The sequence below is a fragment of the Elephas maximus genome, chromosome X (assembly GCF_024166365.1).
Source record: "Elephas maximus indicus isolate mEleMax1 chromosome X, mEleMax1 primary haplotype, whole genome shotgun sequence".
In the NCBI taxonomy this organism is placed as follows: domain Eukaryota; kingdom Metazoa; phylum Chordata; class Mammalia; order Proboscidea; family Elephantidae; genus Elephas; species Elephas maximus.
The window spans coordinates 106,026,216-106,041,324 of record NC_064846.1 but is presented as its reverse complement, the minus strand read 5'-3'; the positions used below and the strand labels follow the sequence as shown (position 1 = coordinate 106,041,324).

The following is a 15,109-nucleotide window of genomic DNA, read 5'->3' as shown; positions in this document are numbered from 1 at the left end:
AGTCCTAACCATACAGAGGTGTTTGTACTTCGTGAAAATCTCCAGTTCCTTTCATTTCTTTTTTTTTTAATACCCAGCGTAGTGCCATACAAATACGCAAAACTCTTAGGCTTATTATACATTCCCTGGCCAAGGCTCTTCGACAGTTCTCTCAGAGAAACACTCCTCCCCCTTCTGAGGGTTGCTACACACTGGAGGAAGGGGAGGTTGTCAAGGAAACGAAATCACGTGGGACCCGCTGAATACAAACAGGGCGCTGGAGCCTGACCTGAGTCTGGCCTGAGCTTTCCGTGGGTACTTTGGGGTCTGGTGTACCTAAGGGCATGGAATCGGCTGGCCACCTTGGAGGGCTGGAGCCTCCGGAAGGCTTGGGGATCTTGTGGCCAAAGGCGCAAATTTTGGAGAAGCAGAGTGCCAGGCAGCTGGGTAGTGGCTACTGCACGGTAAGTCTAAGTCACTGATCTCCTTGGATTTGAACACTTAACTGGGGGCAGGGAGGAAGGTTGGAAGGGAGGATGGGCTTGGACTCAGGTCTTGAAGACTGCTTTGTCCAGAGGGAACACTGCCTGGCCAGCATGCTGCCTGGGGATCGGGATGGTGTAATGTGAATGGTGCTGGAGCAACAGGGCCAGCGGGGTGCTTCCTCTCTTGCCCCTTACTCTTCTTCCTCTTTTCCTGGTTATACATTTTCATTGCTCCAGAGCCTGTATTCGAATGTAAGCAGTTTGGCTCCTAGCCAGTTCTCTGTTAACCTTCCTGCCAGGTACTGTTAAAAATGTAGAAAAATGGTCAAAGAATCAGAAGAATCTATTCCCACATAGCCAGTAAATGTTTGAAAAGTCTTTCAACTTCACTAATAAATGCACATGAGAAACAAGATAGCATATTAAGATTGACAAAGGTGTTGGGTGGAGTTTGGGGAAATTGGCACTCAATTACAGTGTTGTAGAGAGTATAAATTAGTAGAAATCTTGCTGCACAATTTGGCATATATAACAAAACAGTTAATCTGTTACAGTTTGACCTATCAATTCTACCTGTAGCAAGTTATCCAGTACAAATACTAATGGAGATGAACATACACACACGCACACACACACGCACACAATGTGTTCATTGAAGCAAAATTCAGAAATACCTAAAAGTACATCAATAGTGAGCTGATTAACAAAAGGAAATACGGCGTACAGAATTACATGTTAAACGAAATCATGGAATACAATCAGCAAAAACTTGCCTTTGGGAAACTGCAGAAGAGATGTGGTTTCTTAGACAAATAAATTGAAAGAAAAAAAAAGAGAGGATCAGGCAAACCTATAAACTTCAGAAACAAATCAACATTTGCAATATGTATAGCTTATCTAGATCCTGATTTAAGCAAGCAAGTATACTGTCAAAAAATGTAAGACATTACTGGTGGAAATGAAAACTGCTATTATGCCCTAGAGGGGAATTTGGCAATAACAAAACTACACGCCCTCACCTTTTGACCCACCAATACCACTTCTAGGAATTTACCGTGAAGATGCAATTCCAACAGTACAAAAATGCATATGCACATTACAGCATTATTTGTTACTGCAAAATATCATAAAGAACCTCAGTACCTTACATAGGAGAGTGGTGGAACAAACTGTGGTAAATCCACCCAGTTGGGTAATATGCAGATGAAAAAAAGAAAGTGAAAAATCTTTATGAACTGATATGGAATGATTTCCAGTATATATGGTTAAATTAAAAAAGTGCAAAAGAGTATGTATATATGTATATATATACATACACACACACATTATGCTATCTTTCATGTAAGAAAGGGATGTAAGAAAATATACCTATATCTTCACATTTGTGGAAAATAAATGCAGTGAAGATAAACCAGAAACTAATCAGATAATCAGATTTGTTACCTCCAGGAAGTGGGTACAAGGTGAAAAGAATGTCAGAATGAGGATGGGGGAGTAGGGATGAGAGGAGCAACATTTTTTTGAATATATCATATCTTTTTGTAAATCTCTGATTCTTAGAACCATGATGTTTCACATACCCAACAAATAAATAATTAAAACCAGCCAGGCATTAAAAAAAAAAAAAGGGGGACCCAAAATGGAATGCAAGCAGTTACAAGTGAACCTAGCTGTATTACCAATGTGTGACATAACCACCCTGAAGAGGGTGAGGAAGAAAAGAACTAAGCTAAGTAAGTATGGAAAATAATATTATTAATGTATACTGTAAGGCTAAAGACAAAAAGAACTATACACAAATACTATATTTTAGTAAATTTATTTCTTACAAGAGTGTGGGTTAGAAATTTTGAAAATATTTGATGTGTATATTATAAACAAATATATTGTGTATAATGGAGTTATCTTACTATTGGAGAAAGGGGTTATAAACAAGGAAAGGGGGAAGGCTAGAATAAAAAAAAAAAAGAATACACACTGTGAATTAGAATAAGAGATATCAGTATGAATAGCATGTATACCCATACAGATATATACACACATATGGATAACAAAAAATTTTTTTATATATATATACACATACATACATATGGATAGATACAGAAATAAACATAAATGTGGTTATTCGTGTGTGGGTGTACATATGTATTTCCTTGCTTTGTCTGCTGAGAGGACTTAAATGAAATGATACCCAATTAGCTACAATTATACTAAGTGCCTGGATCTTGGTTTCTGAATTCCATTCTCCAATAAAAGGAACCAGGGGTCCTTGGAGAAATGATTGATTTCAGGCCTGGGGCAAGGAAAATACAAGATGAGCCGGAAGCATCTTGTACTGCAACGAAGTGAAGAAGTACTCAAAAATGATGGGAACCTATTGAAAGGACACGGGAGGCAACTTTAAAGAGCTCACAATAGCCAAATGTGAGACAATTTGAGCAACAACATGAATAATGATAGTACTGGATTATAACCCATAGAATAAGCTAAATATCCATGATTCTGTACTGATATAAGTTAAGATGAAGTGGAGCGATAGCTCTTTCTTTCAGAAGAATTCCAATTAAAAATGTAGAAGAAATGATGTAAGTCAAAAACTACCATTAGGCAAATACCACAGTAATATTTGCTGCAGGCAAGAATAATCAATGGATGCTAAAATTAATGGATAAAATTATGAAGAAAATAGAATATTTGTATAGTCTCATAGTATCTGTCTTCAAAATACTAATTACAAGGGAAATATGGTAACTTTCACCAGGCACTCCTGGGAAACTCTATGGGGCAGTTCTACTCTGTCCTATTCGACGGCACTGGGTTTTATGGTAACTTTACAGCAGAGAAATCTGACAGACACTACCTTAACCAGTGATCAAAGTTAGCATCATCAATAAAAGACATATGGATATTATATTCCCTATGATGATATGATGCACCAAGAAGGACACAACATCACTTCTGTGATATTCTTGCCAAAAATGCATGACATCAATCTGGCCATGAGGGGACACCATAGGTTAAACCCAATATTAGGGACATTGTTTTAAGGAATAACTGCTTAGCATAATACTCTCCAAATGGGTCAAGGCCATGAGACAAAGACTGAGGAACTGTCACAGATTGGAGGAGACATGACAACTAAAAGCAATATGGGATCCCATATGTAATAATTAGTGGGAAAACGTGAAATTCTAATAAGGTCTGTAGATTCATTAATAGTATTATTTCAATGTTAATTTCCTGATTTAAATAAAGTATTACATTACAATAGTACAATTAATATTAGAGGAAACCGGGAAGAGTATACAATGCAAGCGTGTACAACTTTTGCAGCTTTTCTATAAGACAAAAATTATTTCAAAATAAAAAATTAAACACATAAATGAGACAATTGGGGATATTTGTACAGCAATTGAGTATTTGAAATTAGGAATTATCTTTAATTTGTGTGTGTGATAATAGGATCATGATTATGTTTAAAAAGAGTCTCTTGGAAATTCATTCAGAAATACATATGGAATAATATGACATCTAGGATTTACTTGAAAGTAACCAGTGTTGGTGAGTGGGTTGGGAATAAATGGATTGAAAATTGTTGAAGCTGGGTGATGGTTTCATGAGGGAGTTCATTATTACTATTCTTTCTGCTTTTGTATGAGTTCAGAATTTTATTATAGTTTTAAAAAGCTAATTCAAGTTAGAAAATTGGGAAATTACAGGGAAGTATAAATAAAAACCATCTCTAAATCTGCTGGACAGTTGTAACCGTTGTTAAATTTTGGTGTGTGTGGGGGGGAGGTGCATTTGCCTCAGCTTTTTTTTTTTTTTACCTTCCTATTCAACCTCCCTGTACTTCAGAAGAGCAGTTAGAAGCACAGACTCAAGTCAGATTGCTTGGATAAGAATCCCATTTCTGCGATATCCTATCTGTCTCATATTGGACAGGGTACTTAAGTCCTCTAAGCCCCAGTTTCTTCATCTACAAGATGGGAAAAATGCTGTATGTTGTCGAATCCAATCAATAGTAAGATGCACCATTATTATTTGTGCCACTAAGGAAGAAAAATTGCTTTCAAATAAACTGATGTGCATCTTGATTTCAGAGATGTTAAAATAAGAAAAGATGTGAATTTTTGAATTGATGAAATATAGTAACCCTCATCTCAAAAAATTTTTGTGACAAGTAAATAAGTTAATACATGTAAACTGCCTGGCACATAGGTACTCAGTAAATGTTATCATTATCCTTATTACCCTATCATCATACAAGTGTTACCTAAGAGTGTTCATGTAGGCATCTCCATGCATTTTCTCCCTTTTAAACAGGGAAGCCAAACTATCTGGGCCTTGCTTGGGGATTAATAGTTGTTAACTCTGGAAGGTAGGTGCACTAAGCAACAGCAACGTGGACAAATCCTACCTTCATTGTAAACTGCATGGTAAGGATCAAAATGAATCCAATTCCCACCTGGAAATGGATCCAGTCCTCACCTTCACACTTCTCCATCCTCCTTGCCAGCCATTAGAAGTGGCACTTTTTCATACTCAGCCAACCAGGGCTAAGCTGCAAGCTAGGGAATTAACATGTCTCCCTCCACTTCAGACTAACTAGTCCCAAATTTGGGACTTTACCCTCTCAGGGTAGCAGCTGCAAGCTCAGCAATCCTCAGCCCCATAACTTCTAACCTGCTGGCCTCTTCTCTCTCATTTCTAGACACTTGCAGTTATGTCAGCAGACACAAAAGGACACAGTCCTTCAGACTGCCAAATAGGCAGATGCCAGCTCCTGCTGGCTTTCGCTGTCCAGGTGGGCTTGATAATTCCCTGGAATGACTCACAGAATTCACAGAGAGTATCTGTGCTTACAGCTGCCACTTCATTATAACCAGAAAGGATACAAACGAGATGCATAGGGTGAGGTCCAGGAGGATCCCGCAGGAGGTTTCCATGTCCCCAGGCACAGTCCCCAGGGATGTGTGACCTTCTCTGCTACAGATGTTCTTGCCAACCATGAAGCCCAAGGGAACTTACTCACTCAAAGCCCCCCCCCCTTTTAAAACATTTTTATTGTGTTTAAGGTGAGCATTTACACAGCAAATTGTTGTTGTTGTTAGGTGCCGTAGAGTCAGTTTCGACTCATAGCGACCCTATGCACAACAGAATGAAACACTGCCCAGTCCTGAACCATCCTTACAATCGTTGTTATGCTTGAGCTCATTGTTGCAGCCACTGTGTCGGTCCACCTCCTTGAGGGTCTTCCTCTTTTCCGCTGACCCCGTACTTTGCCAAGCATGATGTCCTTCTCCAGGGACTGATCCCTCTTGACAACGTGTCCAAAGTATGTAAGATGCAGTCTCACCATCCTTGCTTCTAAGGAGCATTCTGGTTGCACTTCTTACAAGACAGATTTGTTTGTTCTTTTGGCAGTCCATGGTGTATTCAATATTCTTCGCCAACACCACAATTCAAAGGCGTCAATTCTTCTTCGGTCTTCCTTATTCATTGTCCAGCTTTCACATGCACGTAATGCAATTGAAAATACCATGGCTTGGGTCAGCCGCACCTTTGTCTTCAAGGTGACGTCTTTGCTCTTCAACACTTTAAAGAGGTCCTTTGCAGAAGATTTACCCAATGCAATGCATCTTTTGATTTTTTGACTGCTGCTTCCATGGCTGTTGATTGTGGATCTACGTAAAATGAAATCCTTGACAACTTCAATCTTTTCTCCGTTTATCATGATGTTGCTCATTGGTCCAACCGTGAGGATTTTTGTTTTCTTTATGTTGAGGTGCAATCCATACTGAAGGCTGTGGTCTTTGATCTTCGTTAGTAAGTGCTTCAAGTCCTCTTCACTTTCAGCAAGCAAGGTTGCGTCATCCGCATAACGCAGGTTTCTAATGAGTCTTCCTCCAATCCTGATGCCCTGTTTTTCATATAGTCCAGCTTCTCGGATTATTTGCTCAGCACACACAGCAAATTAGGTTCCCATTTAACAATTTCTACACAGATTATTCAGTGATATTGGTTACATTTTTCACAATGTGTCATTATTCTTATTCATTCTGTTCAGGAGTTTTTGTTTGGGGGACATTGAGTTTATGTTAATAGTTGTGAAATACTTGAAATGGATAGTAATAATGGTGGCACAACATGAAAATGTAATCAATGTCATTGAATTATAAATGTTGAAGTGCTGGCAAACGTTTTAGTGTGTGTATTTTCACTACAATAGAGAAATTAGGTACATATTATTGGACACTGGAGGAACGCTGATCTTTATAAAATGTCAAAAACTTGATTAAAGCATGTTTGAATGTTTTCTGGAAAGTAGAACTTGTAAATGATGAACTTGGATACTTAGCTGAGGAGATTTCTAGAAAGTAAAGAGATTAATGATTTAACTGTACAAAAAGGAATCAACTTAACAATTTGGAAAAGTCTCAGTATACACATATTGTAAAAATTAAGAAACCATCCTCTGGAGAGAACATAATATGTGTGGCTGGACAAGTGTTTGCAAAGGAAATTAGGTGTCTGACTTACAGATGCAATTGACCATCTCACCAATGACATTGCCAGCTAACACCGAAGGAGACAGAGACAGGAGTAAATGAAATAAGGCTGTTGGACTACTGGAATTTTACAGGCAGGAAATGGGCCAACCCATTCTCTGTGAACATCTGATGTGTTTCAAGAAAAGGAAGGGTTTTTCCTAAAGCAGTTCACAGACTGGCTTTGCTGCTACCTACTTGGTTCCAGTGGGTGGAGCAACTACCTCATCAGTTACAGAGAGTAGAGCCCACCAAGAAAGTGGGGCCATCACCCCAGTTGTCATGCAACGTGTGGCCACAGCTCATGTGGGCCCAGAGGATTATTTTCAAGCCCTGAAGTATAATGGAATTTGCCTTGCTGTGTTTCAGACTTGCTTTGGACTGATGATCTCCTTTCTTCTTACAATTTCTCTATTTTAGAATGGGGAAGTCTACCCTATGCCTGTATTTTGGAATCAGATAGCTTGCATTCTATGTTTCATAAATCTATAGGTGAACAGGAATATTGCCCCTGGATAGAAAATACACAGAGACTCACCCATTCTTAAATTAGATGATACCGAGGATGAAATTTTGATATTAGAGTTGATGCTGGAATGGGTTGTGACTTTTTGGAATGGTGGCGTAGGGTGAATCTATTTTGCACCTGGGAAGTTCACGATTTTTTGGATTCTAGGTGGTGGACCGTGTACTCAAACGTTATGTTGAAGTCCTAACCCACAGTATCTGTTAAGTTAACATGAAGTTATACCGGAGTATGGTGTGTTCTAATCCAATCATGTGGCCTCTTCATAAAACAGTAGAGACCCAGAGAGACAGAAGGAAATGGCTATGTGAAGAAAGAGTTACACTGCAACTGCAAGCCAAGTAATTCCTCAGACTCCTAGAAGCTTGGAGAGACTTCAGGGTGAACATGGCCCAGCTGATACCCTGAATTCAGACTACTAGCCTCCAGAACTGTGAGACAGTAAATTTCTGTTTTATAAGCCACCCTATGTTTTTTTAAATACAAAATTCTTTAGATAAGGTTTTACTTTTAAAAGTTGATTTATTTTTATGGTGAAAATATACACAGTAAAAAATACACCATTTCAACAATTTCTACATGTGCTTTTCAGTGACACATATTACATTCTTCAAGTTGTGCAGTAATTCTCATTATCCTTTTCTAAATTATTCCATCACCGTTAACATAAACTCACTGTCCCCTAAGATCATCTAAACTTTTGAGTTGCTTTTCTCAATTTGATCCCCACGTAGATAATTCTTCAAAGGAGTACAATACTCACGGCAGACCTACTTTACTAATTAAGCTGTTCTGAGAAGACCTCAGGGGATAGCTTTGATTTGAGGTTTCAGGTTTAAAGATTATCTCAGGACAGGCTCATCCAGCTTCAATCAGCAAGTCTGGTTTCCACTGAGAATTTGAAATTCTGTTCTGCATTTTGCTCCTTTTGATCAGGATTCTTAAATAGAATCTTTGATCAAAACATTCAGTAATGGTAGCTGGCCACCATCCAGTTCTTCTGGTCTCATGGCATAGAAGGAAGTTGTTCATGGAGGCAACCAGACATGCATTTCATTTTCTCCTCAGATTCCTGACTCTCCTTTTTTCCAAGTGAATGGAGATCAATTGTAGCTTGAATGGCTACACGCAAGTGTTTAATACCCCAGGCAATAAACAATGAACTAGGAGATAGAACAAAAGAACTGTAAAACAATATTAGGCCAGTTAACTGGGATATCCAATGAATAGTCCTAGGAAACTAACACAGGTGCCATGGGAATTTAAAGGGAAGGGGGAATATTCTTTTGAACACATGGTGCTAAGACAATTGAACATCCTTATGCAAAAAAAGAAGCCCTGGTGGTGCAGTGGTTAAAGCTCTTGGCTGCTAACCAAAAGCTTGGCAGTTCTAACCCACCAGCCGCTCCATGGGAGAAAGATGTGGCAGTCTGCTTTTGTAAAGATTTATAGCCTTGGAAACCCTGTGGGGTAGGTTTACTCTGTCATGTAGGTATCTATGAGTTGGAATTGACTCAATGGCAGTGGGTTTTGTTTTTTGGTTTATGCCAAAAAAAAGCAAATAAACAAACCTCAACCATTAACACACACCATGTATAAAAATTAAGACAAAATGGATCTTCATTCTAAACATAATAAAATTGATAAAGTACAAAATTTCTAGAATAAAACAGGGGATAAATCTTTGTGACCTAGAGTTAGATGAAGTTTTCTTAGATAAGACACAAAAATATGACTTATAAAGGAAAGAAATGGTAGATTGAACTTCATCAAAATTGAAAGTGTTAACTCTTTGAAAGATACTGTTAAGTCACTGAAAAGATGAACCACGGACTGGGATAAAGTATTTGCAAAACATATATTTTGTATGCACTTATAAAGGACTTGTATCCATAATAAATAAAGAAGTTCCCAACACAATAATAACAACATGGCTTGATTAAAAACAGGCTGGTCTAGCTGAATGCAGAACAAAGTTTTATCTTTGGGAGAAATAGGCTCCACACATGCTGGTTCTGTATGTGGGACTTTTGATAAAGTAAAGCTGTACTGATTTTGCTATACTGTCTCTGTTCCCTCCCTTTCTATTTTTCTTTGTGAATCCTCTAATTTTGACTCCATTATGCCTCTTTTTGGGAAAGCTTATCTTTTATAATTTTTATTGTGCTTTAAGTGAAAGCTTAAAAAAGAAGTCAGTCTCACACAAAAACTTATATACACTGGGTTACATAAAAAAAATGCCTCTTTTTGGGAAAGCTCTTCTTTTATAATTTTTATTGTGCTTTAAGTGAAAGCTTAAAAAAGAAGTCAGTCTCACACAAAAACTTATATACACTGGGTTACATACTCACCATTAATCTCCCCCTAATTTTTTTTTTTAATGAGACAGCCTGCTGTCTCCCTCCACTCTCTATTTTCGTGTCCTTTTTGCCAGCTTCTAACCCCCTCCACCCTCTCATCTCCCCTCCAGGCAGAAGATGCCAACATACTCTCAAGTGTCCACCTGATCCAAGAAGCTCACTCCTCACCAGCATCCCTTTCCAACCCATTGTCCAGTCCAATCCATGTCTGAAGAGTTGGCTTCGGGAATGGTTCCTGTCCTGGGCCAACAGAAGGTCTGGGGGCCATGACCACCGGGGTCCTTCCAGTCTCAGTCAGACCATTAAGTCTGGTCTTTTTATGAGAATTTGGGGTCTGCATCCCACTGCTCTCCTGCTCCCTCAGGGGTTCTCTGTTGTGTTTCCTGTCAGGACAGTCATCGGTTGTAGCCGGGCACCATCTGTTTCTTCTGGTCTCAGGATGATGTAGTCTCTGGTTCATGTGGCCCTTTCTGTCTCTTGGGGTTGTAATTACCTTGTGTCCTTGGCGTTCTTCATGCTCCTTTGATCCAGGTGGGTTGAGGCCAACTGATGCATCTTAGATGGCTGCTTGCTAGCATTAAAGACCCCAGACGCCGCTCTTCAAAGTGGGATGAAGAATGTTTTCTTAATAGATTTTATTATGCCAATTGACTTAGATGTCCCCTGAAATCATGGTCCCCAAACCCCTGCCCCTGATACACTGGCCTTCGAAGCATTAAGTTTATTCAGGAAACTTCTTTGCTTTTGGTTTAGTCCAGTTGTGCTGACCTCCCCTGTATTGTGTGTTGTCTCTCCCTTCACCTAAAGTAGTTCTTATCTACCAACTAATTAGTGAATACCCATCTCCCACCCTCTCACCCTCCCCTCTCTTGTAACCACAAAAGAATGTTTTCTTCTCAGTTTAAACTATTTCTCAAATTCTTATAATAGTGGTCTTATACAATATTTGTCCTTTTGCAACTAATTTCACTCAGCATAATGCCTTCCAGTTTCCTCCGTGTTATGAAATGTTTCAGAGATTCCTCACTGTTCTTTACTGATGCATAGTATTCCATTGTGTGACTATACCATAATTTATTTATCCATTCATCCGTTGATGGGCACCTTGGTTGCTTCATGTTTTTGCTATCGTGAACAGTGCTGCAATAAACATGGGTGTGCATATATTTGTTCGTGTAAAGGCTCTTATTTCTCTGGGATATATTCTGAGGAGTAGGATTGCTGTTTCGTATGGTAGTCCTATTTCTAGCTTTTTAAGGAAGTGTCAAATCGATTTCCAAAGTGGTTTTACCATTTGACATTCCCACCAGCAGTGTAGAAGTGTTCCAATCTCTCCACAGCCTCTCCAACATTTATTATTTTGTGCTTTTTGGATTAATGCCAGCCTTGTTGGAGTGAGATGAAATCTTCTTGTAGTTTTGATCTGCATTTCTCTAATGGCTAAAGATCGTGAACATTTTCTCATGTATCTGTTAGCTACCTGAATGTCTTCTTTAGTAAAATGTCTATTCATGTCTTTTGCCCATTTTTTAATTGGGTTATTTGATTTTTGTAGTTGAGTTTTTGCAGTATCATGTAGACTTTAGAGATCAGATGCTGATTAGAAATGTCATAGCTAAAAACTTTTTCCCAGTCTGTAGGTAGTCTTTTTACTCTCTTGGTGAAGTCTTTGGATGAGCATAAGTGTTTGATTTTTAGGAGCTCCCAGTTATCTAGTTTTTCTTCTGCATTCTTAACAATGTTTTGTATACGTTTATGCCATGTATTAGGGCTCCTAAGGTTGTCCCTATTTTTTCTTCCATGATCTTTATCATTTTAGATTTTATATTTAGGTCTTTGATCTATTTTGAGCTCGTTTTTCTGCATGGAGTGAGGTATGGGTCTTGTTTCATTTTTTTGCAGATGGAGATCCAGTTATGCCAGCTCCATTTGTTAAAAAGACTGTCTTTTCCCCATTTAACTGTTTTGGGGCCTTTGTCAAATACCAACTGCACATATGTGGATGGCTTTATGTCTGGATTCTCAGTTCTGTTCCATGGGTCTATGTATCTGTTGTTGTACCAGTACCAGGCTGTTTTGACTACTGTGGCAGTATAATAGGTTCTAAAATCAGGTAAAGTAAGGCCTCCCGCTTTGTTCTTCTTTTTCAGTAATGCCTTATTTATCTGGGACCTCTTTCCCTTCCATATGAAGTTGGTGATTTGTTTGTCCATGTCATTAAAGAATGCCGTTGGGATTTGGATGGGAATTGCATTAAATGTATAGATTCTTTGGGTAGAATAGACATTTTCATGATATTAAGTCTTCCTATACATGAGCAAGGTATGTTTTCCCACATATGTAAGTCTCTTTTGGTTTCTTGCAGAAGTATACTGTAGTTTTCTTTGTATAAGTCTTTTATATCTCAGGTAAGATTTATTCCTAAGTATTTTATCTTCTTGGGGGCTACTGTAAATGGCATTGATTTGGTGATTTCCTCTTCGATGTTCTTTTTGTCGGTGTAGAGGAATCCAACTGATTTTTGTATGTTTATCTTGTATCCCAATACTCTACTGAACTCGTCTATTAGTTTCAGTAATTTTTGGGGGGATTCCTCAGGGTTTTCTGGGTATAAGATCATGCCATCTGCAAATAGAGATACTTTGACTTCTTCCTTGCCAGTCTGGATGCCCTTTATTTCTTTATCTAGCCTAATTGCTCTGGCTAGGGCTTCCAGCACAATGTTGAATAAGAGTGGTGATAAAGGGCATCCTTGTCTGGTTCCTGATCTCAATGGGAATGCTTTCAGGCTCTCTCCATTTAGGGTGATGTTGGCTGTTGGCTTTGTGTAAATGCCCTTTATTAGGTTGAGGAACTTTCCTCCTATTCCTATTTTGCTGAGAGTTTTTATCATGACTGGGTGTTGAACTTTGTCAAATGGCTTTCTGGATGAATTGATAAAATGATGTGATTCTTATCTTTTGTTTTACTTATTATATGGTGGATTACATTAATTGTTTTTCTAATGCTGAATCATCCATGCATACCTGGGATGAATCCCACTTGGTCATGGTGAATTATTTTTTTGCTATGTTGTTGAATTCTATTGGCTAGATTTTGTTGAGGATTTTTGCATCTACGTTCATGAGGGATATAGGTCTATAATTTTCTTGTGGTGTCTTTACCTGGTTTTGGTATCAGGGATATGGTGGCTTTGTAGAATGAGTTTGGTAGTATGCCATCCTTTTCTATGCTCTGAAATACCTTTAGTAGTAGTGGTGTTAACTCTTCTCTGAAAGTTTGATAGAACTCTGCGGTAAAGCCCTGTGGGTCAGGGCTTTTTTTTTTTGTTGGGAGTTTTTTGATTACTTTCTCAATCTCTTGTTTTGTTATGGGTCTATTTCATTGTTCTACATCTGTTTGTGTTAGTTTACGTAGGTAGTGTGTTTCTAGGAATTCACCCATTTCTCCTAGGTTTTCAAGTTTGTTTGAGTATAGTTTTTCATAGTAATCTGATATGATTCTTTTAATTTCAGTTCGGTCTGTTGTAATATCGCCCATTTCATTTCTTATCCAGGTTATTTGCTTCCTCTCCTCTTTTTCTTTTGTCAATTTGGCCAGTGGTTTATCAATTTTGTTGAGTGTTTCAAAAAACCAGCTTTTGGTCTTGTTAATTCTTTGATTTGTATTTCTGTTTTCTATTTCATCTAGTTCAGCTCTAGTTTTTATTATTTGTTTTCTTCTGGTGCCTGAAGGTTTCTTTTGTTGCTCTCTTTCTATTTGTTCAAGTTGTAGGGATAATTCTTTGATTTTGGCCCTTTCTTCCTTTTGGATGTGTGCATTTATCGATATAAATTGGCCTCTGGACACCGCTTTTGCTGTGACCCAAAGGTACTGACAGGAAGTGTTTTCATTCTCATTGTATTCTATGAATTTTTTTTATTCTATACTTAATGTCTTCTATAATCCAGTCATTTTGGAGCAGGGTATTGTTCAGTTTCCAAGTGTTTGATTTCTTTTCCCTGTTATTGATTTCCACTTTTATGGCCTTATGGTCAGAGAAGACGCTTTGTAATATTTTAATGTTTTGGATTCTGCTAAGGCTTGCTTTATAAGGTTTGCTTTATGATCTAATATGTGGTCTATTCTAGAGAATGTTCCATGTGCACTAGAAAAGAAGTTATACTTGGTTGCTGTTGGGTGGAGTGTTCTGTATATGTCTATGAGGTCAAGTTGGTTGATTGTGGCATTTAGATCTTCCGTGTCTTTATCGAGCTTCTTTCTGGATGTCCTGTGCTTCACCAAAAGTGGTGTGTTGAAGTCTCCTACTATTATAGCGGAGCTGTCTATCTCACTTTTCAATGCTGATAGAGTTTGTTTTATGTATCTTGCAGCCCTGTCATTGGGTGCATAAATATTTAATATGGCTATATCTTTTTGGTGTATTGTCCCTTTAATCATTATATAGTGTCCTTCCTTATCCTTTATGATGGATTTATCTTTAAAGTCTATTTTGTCAGATATTAATATTGTCACCCCTGCTCTTTTTTGATTGTTGTTTGCTTGATATATTTTTTTCCATCCTTTGAGTTTTAATTTGTTTATGTCTCTAAGTCTAAGGTGTGCATCTTGTAGGCAGCGTATAGACGGATCTTGTTTTTTAATCCATTCTGCCACTCCTAGTCTCTTTTTTGATGCATTTAGTCCATTTACATTCAGGGTAATTATGGATAGGTTTTATGAATTTAGTGCTATCATTCTGATGTCTTTTTTGTGTGTTGTTGACAGTTTCTTTTTCCTACTTAATTTTATGTGCTGAGTAGATCATCTTTATATTTTTCTTTCCTCATATTTGTTATTGTTGATTTTGTTTCTGCTGAGTCTCTATTTTTTCTTGTACTTTATTTTGATGAGTAGGATAGTTTGTCTCCTTGCTGGTCACCTTATTATTTACCCCTATTTTTCTAAATTTAAACCTAACTTTTATTTCTTTCTATGGCCTTGTCTTCCTCTCCATATGGAAGGTGTATGATTACATTTCTTAGTCCCTCTTTATTATTCTTATGTTGTCTTCTTTTGTATAATAACATTGCTGTTACCCTGTTTTGAACTTTTTTATAAATAATCTTGCTTTGTTTTTTTGGATTTCCCTGCCTGTGTGGGTTGACTTCTAGTTGCTCTGCCCAGTGTCTTGGGGTGATACCTGATATTATTGATTTTTAACCAAAG

At 37.9% G+C, this 15,109-nt stretch overlaps 1 long non-coding RNA gene across 1 annotated transcript in view; it reads left to right on the top strand.

The window, feature by feature from the left end:
• Window positions 1–244: 244 nt before the first annotated feature.
• LOC126069534 (uncharacterized) overlaps window positions 245–15,109 on the top strand; it is an 85,528-nt gene continuing 70,663 nt past the window's right edge. Inside the window, exon 1 of the long non-coding RNA XR_007515939.1 lies at window positions 245–443. This is a non-coding gene — a long non-coding RNA (uncharacterized LOC126069534). The remainder of the gene's footprint in view (window positions 444–15,109) is intronic.